The 7,629-nt window shown below is 37.6% G+C and overlaps 1 long non-coding RNA gene across 1 annotated transcript; it reads left to right on the top strand.

The window, feature by feature from the left end:
• Positions 1–5,080: 5,080 nt before the first annotated feature.
• LOC115186336 (uncharacterized) lies at positions 5,081–6,012 on the top strand. Its single transcript, XR_003875706.1, has 2 exons — positions 5,081–5,600; positions 5,689–6,012. It is a non-coding gene; the product is annotated as an uncharacterized LOC115186336 (long non-coding RNA).
• Positions 6,013–7,629: the final 1,617 nt, after the last annotated feature.

Genomic DNA, 7,629 nt, shown 5'->3' with positions numbered 1-7,629 from the left:
TTTGTTCTGATATATATTTTAACAGTATTGTGTCTCTAGCTGTATATCCATTCCTGCTGCTATTTGTTCTGATATATTTTAACAGTATTGTGTTTCTAGCTGTATAACCATTCCTGCTGCTATTTGTTCTGATATATTTTAACAGTATTGTGTCTCTAGCTGTATAGCCATTCCTGATGCTATTTGTTCTGATATATATTTTAACAGTATTGTGTCTCTAGCTGTATAACCATTCCTGCTGCTATTTGTTCTGATATATTTTAACAGTATTGTGTCTCTAGCTGTATAACCATTCCTGCTGCTATTTGTTCTGATATATTTTAACAGTATTGTGTCTCTAGCTGTATAACCATTCCTGCTGCTATTTGTTCTGATATATATTTTAACAGTATTGTGTCTCTAGCTGTATATCCATTCCTGCTGCTATTTGTTCTGATATATTTTAACAGTATTGTGTTTCTAGCTGTATAACCATTCCTGCTGCTATTTGTTCTGATATATTTAACAGTATTGTGTCTCTAGCTGTATAGCCATTCCTGATGCTATTTGTTCTGATATATATTTTAACAGTATTGTGTCTCTAGCTGTATAACCATTCCTGCTGCTATTTGTTCTGATATATTTTAACAGTATTGTGTCTCTAGCTGTATAACCATTCCTGCTGCTATTTGTTCTGATATATTTTAACAGTATTGTGTCTCTAGCTGTATAACCATTCCTGCTGCTATTTGTTCTGATATATTTTAACAGTATTGTGTCTCTAGCTGTATATCCATTCCTGCTGCTATTTGTTCTGATGTATATTTTAACAGTATTGTGTCTCTAGCTGTATAACCATTCCTGCTGCTATTTGTTCTGATATATTTTAACAGTATTGTGTCTCTAGCTGTATATCCATTCCTGCTGCTATTTGTTCTGATATATATTTTAACAGTATTGTGTCTCTAGCTGTATAACCATTCCTGCTGCTATTTGTTCTGATATATATTTTAACAGTATTGTGTCTCTAGCTGTATAACCATTCCTGCTGCTATTTGTTCTGATATATATTTTAACAGTATTGTGTTTCTAGCTGTATAACCATTCCTGCTGCTATTTGTTCTGATATATTTTAACAGTATTGTGTCTCTAGCTGTATAACCATTCCTGCTGCTATTTGTTCTGATATATATTTTAACAGTATTGTGTTTCTAGCTGTATAACCATTCCTGCTGCTATTTGTTCTGATATATATTTTAACAGTATTGTGTCTCTAGCTGTATAACCATTCCTGCTGCTATTTGTTCTGATATATATTTTAACAGTATTGTGTCTCTAGCTGTATAACCATTCCTGCTGCTATTTGTTCTGATATATATTTTAACAGTATTGTGTCTCTAGCTGTATAACCATTCCTGCTGCTATTTGTTCTGATATATTTTAACAGTATTGTGTCTCTAGCTGTATAACCATTCCTGCTGCTATTTGTTCTGATATATATTTTAACAGTATTGTGTCTCTAGCTGTATATCCATTCCTGCTGCTATTTGTTCTGATATATATTTGAACAGTATTGTGTCTCTAGCTGTATAACCATTCCTGCTGCTAATTGTTCTGATATATTTTAACAGTATTGTGTCTCTAGCTGTATAGCCATTCCTGATGCTATTTGTTCTGATATATATTTTAACAGTATTGTGTCTCTAGCTGTATAACCATTCCTGCTGCTATTTGTTCTGATATATTTTAACAGTATTGTGTCTCTAGCTGTATAACCATTCCTGCTGCTATTTGTTCTGATATATATTTTAACAGTATTGTGTTTCTAGCTGTATAACCATTCCTGCTGCTATTTGTTCTGATATATTTTAACAGTATTGTGTCTCTAGCTGTATATCCATTCCTGATGCTATTTGTTCTGATATATTTTAACAGTATTGTGTCTCTAGCTGTATAACCATTCCTGCTGCTATTTGTTCTGATATATATTTTAACAGTATTGTGTCTCTAGCTGTATATCCATTCCTGCTGCTATTTGTTCTGATATATATTTTAACAGTATTGTGTCTCTAGCTGTATATCCATTCCTGCTGCTATTTGTTCTGATATATTTTAACAGTATTGTGTTTCTAGCTGTATATCCATTCCTGCTGCTATTTGTTCTGATATATATTTTAACAGTATTGTGTCTCTAGCTGTATATCCATTCCTGCTGCTATTTGTTCTGATATATTTTAACAGTATTGTGTTTCTAGCTGTATATCCATTCCTGCTGCTATTTGTTCTGATATATATTTTAACAGTATTGTGTTTCTAGCTGTATAACCATTCCTGCTGCTATTTGTTCTGATATATATTTTAACAGTATTGTGTCTCTAGCTGTATAACCATTCCTGCTGCTATTTGTTCTGATATATATTTTAACAGTATTGTGTCTCCAGCTGTATAACCATTCCTGCTGCTATTTGTTCTGATATATATTTTAACAGTATTGTGTCTCTATCTATAACCATTCCTGCTGCTATTTGTTCTGATATATATTTTAACAGTATTGTGTCTCTAGCTGTATAACCATTCCTGCTGCTATTTGTTCTGATATATATTTTAACAGTATTGTGTCTCTAGCTGTATATCCATTCCTGCTGCTATTTGTTCTGATATATTTTAACAGTATTGTGTTTCTAGCTGTATAACCATTCCTGCTGCTATTTGTTCTGATATATTTTAACAGTATTGTGTCTCTAGCTGTATAGCCATTGCTGATGCTATTTGTTCTGATATATATATTTTAACAGTATTGTGTCTCTAGCTGTATAACCATTCCTGCTGCTATTTGTTCTGATATATATTTTAACAGTATTGTGTCTCTAGCTGTATATCCATTCCTGCTGCTATTTGTTCTGATATATTTTAACAGTATTGTGTCTCTAGCTGTATAACCATTCCTGCTGCTATTTGTTCTGATATATTTTAACAGTATTGTGTCTCTAGCTGTATAACCATTCCTGCTGCTATTTGTTCTGATATATATTTTAACAGTATTGTGTCTCTAGCTGTATATCCATTCCTGCTGCTATTTGTTCTGATATATTTTAACAGTATTGTGTTTCTAGCTGTATAACCATTCCTGCTGCTATTTGTTCTGATATATTTTAACAGTATTGTGTCTCTAGCTGTATAGCCATTCCTGATGCTATTTGTTCTGATATATATTTTAACAGTATTGTGTCTCTAGCTGTATAACCATTCCTGCTGCTATTTGTTCTGATATATTTTAACAGTATTGTGTCTCTAGCTGTATAACCATTCCTGCTGCTATTTGTTCTGATATATTTTAACAGTATTGTGTCTCTAGCTGTATAACCATTCCTGCTGCTATTTGTTCTGATATATATTTTAACAGTATTGTGTCTCTAGCTGTATATCCATTCCTGCTGCTATTTGTTCTGATATATTTTAACAGTATTGTGTTTCTAGCTGTATAACCATTCCTGCTGCTATTTGTTCTGATATATTTTAACAGTATTGTGTCTCTAGCTGTATAGCCATTCCTGATGCTATTTGTTCTGATATATATTTTAACAGTATTGTGTCTCTAGCTGTATAACCATTCCTGCTGCTATTTGTTCTGATATATATTTTAACAGTATTGTGTCTCTAGCTGTATATCCATTCCTGCTGCTATTTGTTCTGATATATTTTAACAGTATTGTGTCTCTAGCTGTATAACCATTCCTGCTGCTATTTGTTCTGATATATATTTTAACAGTATTGTGTCTCTAGCTGTATAACCATTCCTGCTGCTATTTGTTCTGATATATTTTAACAGTATTGTGTTTCTAGCTGTATAACCATTCCTGCTGCTATTTGTTCTGATATATTTTAACAGTATTGTGTCTCTAGCTGTATAACCATTCCTGCTGCTATTTGTTCTGATATATTTTAACAGTATTGTGTCTCTAGCTGTATAACCATTCCTGCTGCTATTTGTTCTGATATATTTTAACAGTATTGTGTCTCTAGCTGTATATCCATTCCTGCTGCTATTTGTTCTGATATATTTTTACAGTATTGTGTCTCTAGCTGTATATCCATTCCTGCTGCTATTTGTTCTGATATATATTTTAACAGTATTGTGTTTCTAGCTGTATAACCATTCCTGCTGCTATTTGTTCTGATATATTTTAACAGTATTGTGTCTCTAGCTGTATATCCATTCCTGATGCTATTTGTTCTGATATATTTTAACAGTATTGTGTCTCTAGCTGTATAACCATTCCTGATGCTATTTGTTCTGATATATATTTTAACAGTATTGTGTCTCTAGCTGTATATCCATTCCTGCTGCTATTTGTTCTGATATATTTTAACAGTATTGTGTCTCTAGCTGTATAACCATTCTTGCTGCTATTTGTTCTGATATATTTTAACAGTATTGTGTTTCTAGCTGTATAACCATTCCTGCTGCTATTTGTTCTGATATATATTTTAACAGTATTGTGTCTCTAGCTGTATATCCATTCCTGCTGCTATTTGTTCTTGTCTGTGTTTCTTTAAAATAAATAAAAAGTTGATCACATAAAAGGAGAAGTGCAGTTTCAACTGAAAATCAAAGGGAAGGGAAATCAAGTCACATGCTTCCACTGTGGCAAGGAGGGACATCAGACTTCTACATGTTGGTGTGAGGACATGGATTGATCAATGGAAGGGAAATCAAGTCACTTGCTTCCACTGCGGCAAGGAGGGACATCAGACTTCTACATGTTGGTGTGAGGACATGGATTGATCAAAGGAAGGGAAATCAAGTCACATGCTTCCACTGCAGCAAGGAGGGACATCAGACTTCTACATGTTGGTGTGAGGACATGGATTGATCAATGGAAGGGAAATCAAGTCACATGCTTCCACTGCGGCAAGGTGGGACATCAGACTTCTACATGTTGGTGTGAGGACATGGATTGATCAAAGGAAGGGAAATCAAGTCACATGCTTCCACTGCAGCAAGGAGGGACATCAGACTTCTACATGTTGGTGTGAGGACATGGATTGATCAAAGGAAGGGAAATCAAGTCACATGCTTCCACTGCAGCAAGGAGGGACATCAGACTTCTACATGTTGGTGTGAGGACATGGATTGATCAAAGGAAGGGAAATCAAGTCACATGCTTCCACTGTGGCAAGGAGGGACATCAGACTTCTACATGTTGGTGTGAGGACATGGATTGATCAATGGAAGGGAAATCAAGTCACATGCTTCCACTGCAGCAAGGAGGGACATCAGACTTCTACATGTTGGTGTGAGGACATGGATTGATCAAAGGAAGGGAAATCAAGTCACATGCTTCCACTGCGGCAAGGAGGGACATCAGACTTCTACATGTTGGTGTGAGGACATGGATTGATCAAAGGAAGGGAAATCAAGTCACATGCTTCCACTGTGGCAAGGTGGGACATCAGACTTCTACATGTTGGTGTGAGGACATGGATTGATCAAAGGAAGGGAAATCAAGTCACATGCTTCCACTGCGGCAAGGAGGGACATCAGACTTCTACATGTTGGTGTGAGGACATGGATTGATCAAGGGAAGGGAAATCAAGTCACATGCTTCCACTGCGGCAAGGTGGGACATCAGACTTCTACATGTTGGTGTGAGGACATGGATTGATCAAGGGAAGGGAAATCAAGTCACATGCTTCCACTGCGACAAGGAGGGACATCAGACACCATGTTGGTGTGAGGACATGGATTGTCCAGCCTCTGTTAAAAAGGACCACATCGAACAAGTCTCCAGAAACAAACAGAGAACAGAGAAAACAGACTGAAAACAAGAAACAGACATTCCAAGGAAAGACAGATAGACATGTTCACACTGCTGAGTAAGAGAACACTGAGGTGAGTGACTCATCAGACCAGGAAGTCACACTGAAAATACAGACTTTTTCCTGGCGGGCTGCACGGCTACTATGTCTCCCGGTATGGAGATTGACACAGGGGCAGCTGTATCTCTTGTGTCAGAAAAGAAGACACTGAAACACCTTCCACTTTAACCAGTACACCTCGTGTTAAAGACTTACACAGGTGAATCTGTCACCTTGAGAGACATCACTGAAGTCACAGTTCAGGTAAACAGACCAACTGAAAAGCTGCTATGTTGTGAAGGGAGACTATCCATCACTACTGGGATGTTCATAGTTGGAGAAAATCACACTGGACTGGCCATCAGTGCAGACAATGACACATGGAGACACAGACCTACCTGCCATCTTAAAGAAACAGACGGATTAAATGGACAGCAGGGTTGTATGAACGACATCACAGGGAAGCTTGGCATTAAGCCAGACAGCAAACCAAAGGTTCTGAAAGCAGGACCTGTAGCTTCTGCTATCAGACCAAAAGTCTAGGCTGACTTGGAGGCTTTAGTCAAGAACAAAGTACTGGAGCCGGTCAGCATGAGTGAATGTATGAGCAACACCCATCTACCAGTCATTAATTAACACTAGAACCACCTGGTTTTTCAGCCTATCAGAACACCCATCTACCAGTCCTTAACACTAGAACCACCTGGTCTATCAGCCTATCAGAATACCCATCTACCAGTCCTTATCACTAGAACCACCTGGTCTATCAGCCTATCAGAACACCCATCTACCAGTCATTAATTAACACTAGAACCACCTGGTCTTTCAGCCTATCAGAACACCCATCTACCAGTCCTTAACACTAGAACCACCTGGTCTATCAGCCTATCAGAACACCCATCTACCAGTCATTAATTAACACTAGAACCACCTGGTCTATCAGCCTATCAGAACACCCATCTACCAGTCCTTATCACTAGAACCACCTGGTCTTTCAGAACACCCATCTACCAGTCCTTAACACTAGAACCACCTGGTCTATCAGCCTATCAGAACACCCATCTACCAGTCCTTAACACTAGAACCACCTGGTCTATCAGCCTATCAGAACACCCATCTACCAGTCCTTAACACTAGAACCACCTGGTCTTTCAGCCTATCAGAACACCCATCTACCAGTCCTTAACACTAGAACCACCTGGTCTATCAGCCTATCAGAACACCCATCTACCAGTCCTTAACACTAGAACCACCTGGTCTATCAGCCTATCAGAACACCCATCTACCAGTCCTTAACACTAGAACCACCTGGTCTATCAGCCTATCAGAACACCCATCTACCAGTCCTTATCACTAGAACCACCTGGTCTATCAGCCTATCAGAACACCCATCTACCAGTCCTTAACACTAGAACCACCTGGTCTATCAGCCTATCAGAACACCCATCTACCAGTCCTTATCACTAGAACCACCTGGTCTATCAGTATATAAGTCCCTGCTAGAGAAAGTTGCCAGGCGTCCACTTTAGCATATGCATCAGATGCATATCAACCAGCAAGGTGCAAGGTGTGAAAACATGGTTTGTTAAATAAACACTTGATACATAGTGTATAAACTATTGTAAAGGATAAATTACATGAAGAAATATTAGTGGAAATATATAAATAAAATAACAACAACAGGTCCTACAGCCTATTTCCCTGACAATAAAACACTACAGTGGAATCCATTTGGTCTGGTGTAGTCTGGTCCTACAGCCTATTGCCCTGACAATAAAACACTACAGTGGA

Source organism: Salmo trutta, unplaced genomic scaffold, assembly GCF_901001165.1.
Source record: "Salmo trutta unplaced genomic scaffold, fSalTru1.1, whole genome shotgun sequence".
In the NCBI taxonomy this organism is placed as follows: domain Eukaryota; kingdom Metazoa; phylum Chordata; class Actinopteri; order Salmoniformes; family Salmonidae; genus Salmo; species Salmo trutta.
The sequence above is the reverse complement of the archived record's forward strand: the minus strand, read 5'-3'. Positions and strand labels throughout refer to the sequence as shown.